Source organism: Suricata suricatta, chromosome 4, assembly GCF_006229205.1.
Source record: "Suricata suricatta isolate VVHF042 chromosome 4, meerkat_22Aug2017_6uvM2_HiC, whole genome shotgun sequence".
In the NCBI taxonomy this organism is placed as follows: Eukaryota; Metazoa; Chordata; class Mammalia; order Carnivora; family Herpestidae; genus Suricata; species Suricata suricatta.
In genome coordinates this window covers 78,978,117-78,988,505 of record NC_043703.1, presented here as the reverse complement: position 1 = coordinate 78,988,505, position 10,389 = coordinate 78,978,117, and the positions used below count along the sequence as shown (strand labels likewise).

At 42.0% G+C, this 10,389-nt stretch overlaps 1 protein-coding gene and 2 long non-coding RNA genes across 4 annotated transcripts in view; 2 read left to right on the top strand and 1 right to left on the bottom strand.

Moving 5' to 3' along the window:
* The window catches only part of SH3RF3 (SH3 domain containing ring finger 3), a 383,052-nt gene that overhangs the window by 95,236 nt on the left and 277,427 nt on the right, over window positions 1-10,389 (top strand). The gene's annotated exons all lie outside the window — the stretch shown is intronic.
* Window positions 1-10,389, bottom strand: part of LOC115289682 — a 35,532-nt gene that overhangs the window by 3,698 nt on the left and 21,445 nt on the right. The window contains exon 3 of the long non-coding RNA XR_003907754.1: window positions 2,149-2,243. This is a non-coding gene — a long non-coding RNA (uncharacterized LOC115289682). The remainder of the gene's footprint in view (window positions 1-2,148; window positions 2,244-10,389) is intronic.
* Window positions 1-10,389, top strand: part of LOC115289684 — a 60,408-nt gene that overhangs the window by 39,238 nt on the left and 10,781 nt on the right. Inside the window, exon 2 of one of the 2 annotated variants that reach the window (XR_003907756.1) lies at window positions 1,553-1,635. This is a non-coding gene — a long non-coding RNA (uncharacterized LOC115289684). Of the gene's footprint in view, window positions 1-1,552; window positions 1,646-10,389 lie in introns of both variants that reach the window. The other variant, XR_003907757.1, reaches the window with a different exon arrangement.

The window sequence follows — 10,389 nt, the reverse complement described above, 5'->3', positions numbered from 1 at the left end:
CAGAGTCGCTAAAATGAACAAATCAAAAGACTATAGATGCTGGTGAGGGTGTGGAGAGACGGACACCTTCCTACACTGTTGGTGGCAATGTAAACTGGTGCAGCCGCTCTGGAAAACAGTGTGGAGGCTCCTCAAAAAACTATCGACAGAACTCCCCTATGATACCACCTCAAAGTCTAAAGGGCTCAAAGCAAAATTATTTTGTTCTGTCTTACATATTTAGGTATTGGGGGCATTAGATGAGTGCCCTTCCTTCAGTGGTGCCTGTTGTCACCTGATCCCATGGTTTTTTGGGCTATTGGGGCTTGTGTCTGGCAACTTTGGCCACCATTTTCTCCTTCCTCAGGAAGCAGAGCTTTAAAACCGGACCACAGAATGCCACTTTTTGGAGTTGGGAGCTCTCTTGGAGACTATGTAGACTGTGGTTTCCAAACACATTGTAGCAGGAGAAACTTTTCTTCAAGGGAAAGCTTACAAGGCAAGTCAGCATGTACCATAGAAAAATGATGAGTGGTTCTGGGAGATGTCAATTTGGAGGAGTGAGTAAGGACCCTGACTGTGGAGTCTTTCTTCTCCCTCTCCTCCTCCTTCCTTTCACCCCTGTAATCTCCAAGGGCCTCCAAAGACTCCCAATCTGAGAGTCCCTAATCTCTTCTAACTCTTTATCTGATTGATAAAAAGTAGATTGAGTACATACCATAAACATAAAGATTCATACTAAGATGACAAGTTGATGTGGGCATGCTGGGCTAGTTGGTCACCTGGATGCAAGGAAATAGACTAGAGGTGATTGGTAGGAGGGCCCGCAGCTCGATGTGAGAGATGCTGTGGGCACAGGACCTGCAAGTCTGTTGTTTGCTTTGCTGTTTCTGGGGATCAGCAGAGGGAGAGGGTGTGTGTACTTGTCTACCACTATAAAAATTTAGGATCTGCAGTCCAGGTTTCCTGGGGGAAGTGTGAGCTTGGTGATGGCATTATATGACTTGTTATCACCCTCTGTTCTTAGTCTTCATATTCATCCTGCGCCTAATGGTCCCCCTGACCCTGTCGCTGCACCTGTGCAACCTTATTAAACTCTTAAGCCTGCAACTTGCACATAGGAGAATCTCTTAAGTTCACTGCCCTTACTTTGGGAGGTGGTGGGGTTTCACTTTGACCTACTATAAACTGTATTAGGCCTACTTGAGCCTTAGACTTCTCCAAGATTAATGATTTGTTTCTGGGGGATATTTTTTCAAGCTGTTAATCACTCTGTCAAAAAGAAAAATCTGGAATTGAAAACTGATCCTCATGACAGTGTTATTTTGGACCTTATATTAATGACCAAACTCCCCTGGGCTGAAGGGACCAGGATGATTTTTGCAGTCAGAAATGGAGGGTGATGCCCCAGAAGGTGCCTGCTTTTGACAGCGCCTGTGAATTCTCCCAGCAGAGCCTTCTGGGATGCTGTCCGATGTTCCCAGGAAGCACTACCAGTGAACAACACCACTTCTCAACTGTTGGTGTAAATTGTTCATCACTCCCTCTCTCTCTTCCCTGAAATATACCACAGGCATGTGATTATGAACCACAGAAAAGAAAAGAAAAGGAAAGAAAAGAAAAAATCTTCATGAGTCAATGCATGTAAATGTCAATGTAAGTCAATGTAAGTAAATGATGTATTTCATTATGACTAGTGCTTTGCATACACTTGGTTGCAGATGAGGAGTCATAAGGACTCTGTTTTGTTTAGGAGCAGGGACAGGGCTATTCTGTGCTACTACTAGAAGAAGCTATACAAATGGAAATTTAAGGAAACCTGAGGTCAAGGTTAGGAAAAGGAAATCCTGACTCACCCTTCCCTGTCCCCTTCCTTTATTTTTACTTCCTAACACCCATGGCACTGTGTCCTGTTTGCAGAATGGTGCTACAGCTAAAATATGACACATGCCTGATTCAGGAGCTTGGGGACCCAGCCCATACAGTTCAGGGACTAGGATCCAAGGTCAAAACCACAGTTACTATGACAGGTTGTAAAACTTGTGGATGACCTGGGCTTATGGGCTCAGGTGGTAAGGCCAGACTGTAGCCAGGGGATGGGGAGAAGCAGCCACCATTTACATTTTAACCATAGCTGATTTCCTGGGGAAATTCAGTGAAAACACATACCTTGGAAAGAGGAGAAATGGAATAGTGTTGAACACCATCTCACATTAATGGGTCAAATAAAACTCGGGCCACAGAAAGATGAGAAGAATCAACACCTGGTATGAGAGACAAGGCAACAAATGAAAACGGTGTTGTCACGTTGACTGCATACAATATTAAAAACACTTTTAAAAAACCTGGTTAAGCAAAAGAACAAAATACATATGGGGGAAATATTCAGAGTATATTTCAATGAGTTAATATTTTTAATATAAGAGGAATTTGTTAAAAGCAGTTGTTTAAAATGACCAAAGCCTTCTCATACACAACTGCAAAGAATTTGCATAGATAATTCATAATAGAGGAAGTGCCAATAATTAATGCTAGAAAAGATTTTATCTTGGTAGTCTGAAACTTAAGGAAAAATGATCTGAGTAATCAAAGAGGCACACACTTAGAAAAACAATAAAATTCGGTTTCTCAACTGTCAAATTAGCAAAGAATGTAAAAAAGCTCAAGTCTTGGGACAGCTAAGGTGAAAGGTCAGTCAGCTAGTCCTTCTGGAACCCAGCCTGATGGACTGACAGGCATTTAGACATCCCTGTCTTTGGCCCAGTGATTACACTCGGATTCCTCCATAGAAAATAATCCTCAAAACAAAGAAACGTAAAAACCAAGGACCTTTTCCACAAAGTTTCGGAAAAGGGAGAACAACCTCAGTATTATTAATTAATAGTGGGGGGACTGCTAAATAAATTATTGTATATGCAATTAGTTCAATGTTATGCATCTAATTTAAATTGATTTTTATTAAGACTCATTCAACAGAAAAGTGTTGATTCTTAAAAATAAACAGGATATCAAATGGTATATACACTGATATTAAGATATTTTAAAAAATCTTAAAAACCTGTGCGCAGAGAGAAGGCTGAAGACTCCCCACAAAGGCATTAACAGATGTGCGTTACCACAAACTTCTTGTGGTCTATATTTTACCATTTTCTTACTGTTATGTATTTTCTGATAATGATAAAAGTAAACTTGATCTTTAAGCTCTTGAGTGACAGCTGTAAGATGTAGTGTCGAAATCTCCTTGTCCTCATGCAGATTACTGGTCAGGGAATTCCTGACTTGGAAGCAGTTAGCATGTGGGTTTCTCTACCCAGTGGATAAGAATTTGTAGTTTTTCATGATCATCATAGAAAAGTACCTTGTGCAATTGTTGCTTTTCCCTTCCCAGGCAGCCCTCATTATGTAACAATGCCTGGAGGACAAGGGTGAGTGAAGAGGAGGTCCCTTGGAGGGGGTCACACCAGGCCCCAGGGCTCCCAGGAGGGCATGCATCCCTCAGTGCAGTGGTAGGAGGGAAGGAGAAGGGAGGGAAGGTAGGAAGGAGCTCCTTGATGGCTGGCAGCTGCATTCTGGATCAGTCTCCCACTCGCAACAGATAATCCAAGGGTGGGGGCCTAAAGATGTGGTGAATAAGGATACATGTTGCTAGTGAAAACGCTGGGCCCTTCTCCTCCCATTAATAATGGTTAAGAATTTCTCAGAACAAAGGAACCCTGCTTTTCTGGAGAGATTTTGAGTTTAGACTTTCATTTGACTTTAAAATCTGACGGAGGAGGCGAGGTTAACATGCAGACACGGTATTTGCAGACGTGTGGCTGGTTGTGGGGCTCTGGTTTGATCATCCAGAAAAAGAGGGGAAAGTAGGGGCAAATGAAGGGCGATGGCATTCAGGAGTATTCGCAGCTGAACAGTGGATTTTAGGAGAGAGGATGCTGTGCCCAGGCCCAGCTCTCACAGGAGGGCCCCTGAAGGGGACTGGCAGCGCTGTTCAGACAGCTGCCCATCTGTGGTGAAGTAAGCCATCGCCTTGCACAGCATCTTCCGGAAGTTCTGATGATTTTCCTCTGAGGCTTAGAAAAGTGTCTGCTGAAGGTGTGAGGGGCTCTCCGGTCGCTGGGAGCCTGGCGGTGATTACTCACTTCAGAAATGTTCTCTGGTTAGCAGTGCTGTTCGCAAGCAGGATGCCAGATTGTTCTCCGAGGGCTTGCCGGCTAATAAGGTGGATAAATCACTTAGTCCCTCGGGGGCTGCCAGCCTCTGGCCCAGATTCCTGTTCTCAGTTTGCTTACTCGAGTCAGAGCTGTTGTAGTACTCGGCGGACGGGCTGCACCTGTGGATTTTCCACTGATGCTGTCATGTCTTGGGGGAGGGCACTTGGCTTGCCGCTTCACGCTGCACACTTCAGTTGCCTCGCATGCGAAATCAGGTTGCACTTGCTGGCCTTATCCCGTTGTGCCCGTGGAGAGCTCCCTGGGGCAGACTACATCTAGTACCTTAGCTTATTGATAAATAGGGCCTTCATTGCCGTGGTTTTAAACCTTCTGCGTCTCCAGTCTCTCCTACTGCTGGCGTGATGGAGTATCCCACAAGCCCAGGAGGCCCACGGATGGGAGCGCTTTTACCTTTTCTCTCTTCACCTCCAAGCTTATTCATCTTTTCTCCTGTTGTCCTTCACTTCCCCAAAACCCCAGAGGCTTTTCTCTCATGTCGCAAGGCCACATGGCCTTCTGGACTCCTCTAAGGACACCTGCCAGCTTGGGGACTCAATCTCACCTCTAGTATCAGCAGAATTACTAAAAATATATGTTTAAAATAAGGGACCTTAGAGATAAAATCTAAGAATGAGAGGCCTCATTGACTATCAGATCGACAAAAATTAGTTAATCTGCAGTGATGAAAAGAATGGGACATGTCTGTGCTCTCTCGGGTTGAAAAGCCAACCCTGACAAGCAGTTTGTCTCAATCTAGAAAAGGCACAGACCATCTCTGATCTGGATTCCAGCCTGTGAATCTAGCCAAGAAGCAAACAAAATAACAACAACAATAGACAATGTCTTATTTATACATTTGTGAAGAACTTTGTCACAATGCCAAAGCCATTATAAAGGCTGAAAGGATATTGGAACATTTAAAGTAAAAAAAAGATTCAAAATTATTTATGTGGTGTGATTCCCCCCCTGCTTTTTTTCAGTGCCATTTGTATGTATTGGGGGAAAAAGACTGAAGGAATATTTTAGGAGTATTTTTGGATAAATTTATTTCTTTATCTAAATTTTTTCTGTGAAATGGATTCCCCCATCTAGTTAATTAACACATCTATCACTTCACATATTTATCATTTCTTTTGTGAGAACATTTAACTTCTGTTCTCTTAGCAAATTGCAGTTATACAGTATGGTGTAATCAATATAGTTACCATGTTATTATGTATTAAATCTGGAGACGTTATTCATCATATAACTGAAAGGTTGTATTCTTTTACTGACCTCTCCTTGTTTCCCCCACCTCCCCAGCCCCTGGCAACCACTTTTCTGCTCTGTTTCTATGAGTTTGACTTTTAAGATTTCACATATAAATGATATGCTGTATTTGTCTTTCTCTGTCAGGCTTTTAAAAAATATAGTTTTTAAACATTTTATTTTTAAGTTCTCTTTATACTCAATGTGGGGCTTGGACTTAGAACCCTGAGATCAAGAGTCGCATGCTACCAACTGAGCCAGCCAGGTGCATCCCCTCTGTCCGGTTTATTTCACTTGGCAGAATGTCCACAAGATTCATCTGTGTTGTGACAAACAACAGAATTTCCTTCTTTCTCATGGCTGAATAATACTGCGTTGTGTGTATATCATTATCTTCTTTATCCATTTATCTGTTTATGGGTATTTAAGTTGGTTCCGTATCTTGGCTGTTGTGAATAATGCTGCAGTAAGTATGGGGTGCAGATCTCTCTTTGACATACTGCTTGCATTTCCTCTGAATACATACCCAAAAGTGGAATTCCTGGATTGTAGGGCAGTTCTATTTTTATTTTTAAAAGGAATCTCCATACTGTTTTCCACAGTGGCTGCACCATTTTGATTCCCACCAACAGTATGAGAGAGTCCCCTTTCTCTACATCCTCACTAGAACTTGTTACCTCTTTTCTTTTTGACCCTGCTATTCTAACAGGCATGAGGTTGATACCTCATTGTGGTTTGGATTTGCATTTCCCTGATGATGAGTGATTCTGAGTGCCTTTTGTTGGACCTGTTGGCCATTTGTATTTCTTCTTTGAAAAAAATGTCTATTCATGTCCTCTGACCATTTAAAAAATTTTTTTTGACATTTATTCAGTTTTGAGAGACAGAGCATGAGCAGGGGAGGGGCAGAGAGAGGGAGACACAGAATCTGAAGCAGGTTCCAGGCTCTCAGCTGTCAGCACAGAGCCCAAAATGGGGCTCAAACTCATGAATCGTGAGATCATGACCTGAGCTGAAGTCATATGCTTTAACCAACTGAGCCACCCAGGCGCCCCACCTCTGACCCTTTTTTAATTGGATGGATGTGTGTGTGTGTATGTTGTTGTTATTGAGTTGCATGGGTTCCTTATATGTCTTAGATATTAACTCCTTATCAGATACATGATTTGCAAACATTTTCTCCCATTTAGTTTGCCTCTTTATTTTCTTGATGGTTTCCTTTGCTGTACAGAAGAAATGTCTTTTTTTCCTCTTTCTCTTTTGAAAATGTTTTATATCAGAAACTCAGATTTAAAAAATGTTTTTCCTCCCTCTTCTTCCTTACCTCACAGGTACACCTCAGACCTCAGGTTTTTACCCATCTGTTCTATCACATCTGTGGCCTGTGGCCACACTCTGTGGCATTTATCATCCATCCTCTGAACTCACCTTAGGCTTTGGTATCTTCCAGCTTTCTTTGTGTGTGTGTATCTCTAGTATTATCAGATATTTTTGTATTCTGCTTAGATCTGAACACTAGTGTTCATTAGTCTCTTTCCTTTTAACAGCAATTCTCTTTCCTTCCATTGCCCCTGGTCATAACCTATTACAGGTAGAATCAGTTCCTCTTTCTTCCACGTTCCTGTCCTGTCTTGTATATCCCTTTCTCCCAGACTTCTCAACCTTGGCAGCACATTGGATTTACCTGAGAGAGCTTCAGAAATCAGGCCTGAGTTCCATCTCAGTGATTTTGGTGTCTTTGGTTTGGCAGAAGCTGGACTTGAGGGGTCTTTAAGATCCCAGATGAGTGTGCTGGAAGCAACGCTGGGAGCCCCTTTTCTATATGGTGTGTTGCTATGCTTTGGAGAGTCACGTGCATGGTGCATATCAGTCTCTGGGGTCCTGACTCTTGGATATCAGCAACACCACTGTAGATCCCCAGTACTGGGCCCTGGGAAAATAGTACTGAGTGAAAACAATTCCGAGAGAGGAAGTCTGTTTTTGCACTGGCCACCCTGCCTTGGTACTGGTCTAGCTGGGCATTTGATCAACTCAAATAGACCTCCTGTCTTGGCTTCACCCCCTGAGGTTGTGCCTCCCTTATAATGAAGAAGGAGTGGATATAGTCCACACCAGTGGCTAGCTTGGGCATGCAGGCAGACATGTTTCTCAAGCCCTTATTCCCTGCTTCTTGGGGATGCATGGGCATCAGTGGTAGTTAAGCCCAGAGGCCCAAGGCCACCCTCAGAAGCTGACAGGGTATGGGTAGAGAGACTCATGTGCCCATCTTGGCTCCTCAAGGCTCTTGTGGTGCACTCACAATCCCTGGGCTCTCCTGTGCTCTGTTCCTTTCCATTCATCCACTCAGCAGCACGTACAGAGAGCTTGATGGATGCTGTTGTTACTCCAGGCACCACAATGAGGGTGTCCCTATTCTTACAAAGTTTACATTCCAGTGGGGGAGGTTAACAGACATGCAATATTAATGAAAAACAACCCAGATGTGGTGATGTTTTTTTATTTTGGTACAGTCCTAGTAGTTTAATCTATCTTTTCTTTTCTTTTCTTTCTTTCTTTCTTTCTTTCTCTTTCTTTCTTTCTTCCTTCCTTCCTTCCTTCCTTCCTTCCTTCCTTCCTTCCTTTCTTTCTTTCTTTGTCTAGAAAAATGTGTCTGTAGCTGATTTCAAAAAGATTACTGCCTAAGCTCTCTTCTAAAACTTTTATGGCTTCAGATCTCACATTGAGGTCTTTCATCCATTTTGAGTTTATTTTTGTGTATGGTGTAAGAAAGTGGTCTAGTTTCATTCTTTAGCATGTAGCTGTCCCATTTTCCAGCATCATTTGTTAAAGAGACTGTCTTTTTACCTAACTGTATAGTCTTTCCTTCTTTGTCATAGATTAATTGACCACATAAGCATGGGTTTATTTCTGTGCTCTCTATTCTGTTTCATTGAACTCTGTGTATATTTTTGTGCCAGTAACATACTGTTTTGAGTACTACAGCTTTGTAGTAAATCTTGGGATTGTGATACCTCCAGTGTTCTTCTTTTTCAAGATTGCATTGGCTCTCAGGGATCTTACAAATTTTAGGATTCTTCATGGTGAAGGAATTCCATCAACAAAACAAAAAGGCAACCTACTGAATGGAAGAAGATATTTGCAGATGATATATCTGGTAAAGGGTTAATATCCAAAATATATAAAGAACTCACACAACTGAATACCAACTCCCCACCCCCACCAAATAATCTAATTTTAAAAAATGGACAGAGGACTTGAATTGACATTTTTCTAAAGAAGACATACAGATAGTTCACATGAAAAGATACTCAGCGTCACTAATCATCAGAGAAATGCACATTAAAACATCAGTGAGATATCACTTTATACCTATCAGAATACCTAAAATAAAAAACAACTGTTATTGAGGATATCTAGAAAAAGAAGCCCTTGTGGTGGGAATGCAAATTGGTGAAGCCACTGTGGAAAACAGTGTAAAGTTTTCTTAAAAGTTAAAATAGCATAAGCAGTAATTCCACCCAAAGAAAATGCAAACACGAGTTTGAAAGAATATATGCACTCCTATGTATATTGCAACATTATTTACAATAGCTAAGATATGGAAGCAACTGAAGTATCCATTGATAGATGAATGGATAAAGAAGTCATAAAAAATAATGAAGTCTTGCCATTTGCAACAACATGGATGGATCTAGAAGGCATAATTCTAAGTGAAAGAAGTCAAAGGCAAATACCATATGATTTCACTCATATGTGAAATTTAAAAACAAATGAATAAATCAAAAAAGACACAAACCAAAACAGCCTCTTAACTATAGAGAACAAACTGGTGGTTGTAAGATTTAATAGATGGAGGCAGAGGCGAGAGGAAAGAGAGACCAAGTTAAGGAGGAAAGAAAGCCTTTATTGGAGTCTGCAGTTACCGGGTGAGGTTCTGTGACTCTGGAGTGGGGAGTCAGGGAAGTCATGCCTGATATGGGAGGGCAAGGTGTTTTATGGGTGCAAGAGTTCCGGGTTTGATATCAGGTGGGCAGATAGCCAAGTAAGGGCATCTTTGGACCATTGCAGGATGATATTGGCTGTTTCCTTTTTGTGGGGTGAGGGGATACTGGAATTCCATGGTAGGCCATATTTCAAATGGTGTGAGACATTCCAGATTGGAGAGTGGGCGTCGTCAGTCCCTGGCGGTGCCTGGAACTATTCTCTGACCCACAGTAAAATGGCCGCTTGGTCGCCCTCCTAAGGTAACTCTTACAGTGGTTACCAGAGGAGGTGGAGAGAAAGGGTTACATAGGTAAAGGAGATTAATGATACACTTATCTTGATGAGTACTGAGTAATATACAGAATTGTGGAATCATTGTGTTGTATGCCTTAAACTGGTATAATACTGTATGTTAATCCTATTTGAATAATTTGAAAAAAGCAAAGAAAAAACCAGTTGTAGGACAGGTGACATGCAGACAGTTAATACTGTAGGAGATTGGAGAATGACAGAATGATGACTTTTGTGTTTGGTGCTGGGGAACATCCTTGAAGGGATTTGGTCTCAGCCAATATCTGAAGATCTCAGTGATTACAAGAAGCCAACTAGGCAAACAACAAAGGTTGTGGAGTGGGGACACCTGGTGCCAGGATGCTAAGGTGGGGTTGACCTTCACATTCTCAGACACCACACAGCAGCCTGAATGGTTGCACAGTCCAAGGAAGGAGTTTGGATCATATTCTCATTGCACTCGGAAGTCACTGAAAGGCTTTAATCACAACAATGCATGATCTGGTTTGCTTTAGAAAGGTCTTGCTGTCTGCTGCTCAGGGAAAAGATTGAGGGAGCCAAGTTTGGAGGCAGATGACCAGGTACAGGTGATTACAGCATCAGAGGCAAGAAATGATAATGATTTAGAACAGGTTGTAGTAGTGGAGGTGAAAATAAGTCGACAGACATAGGATTT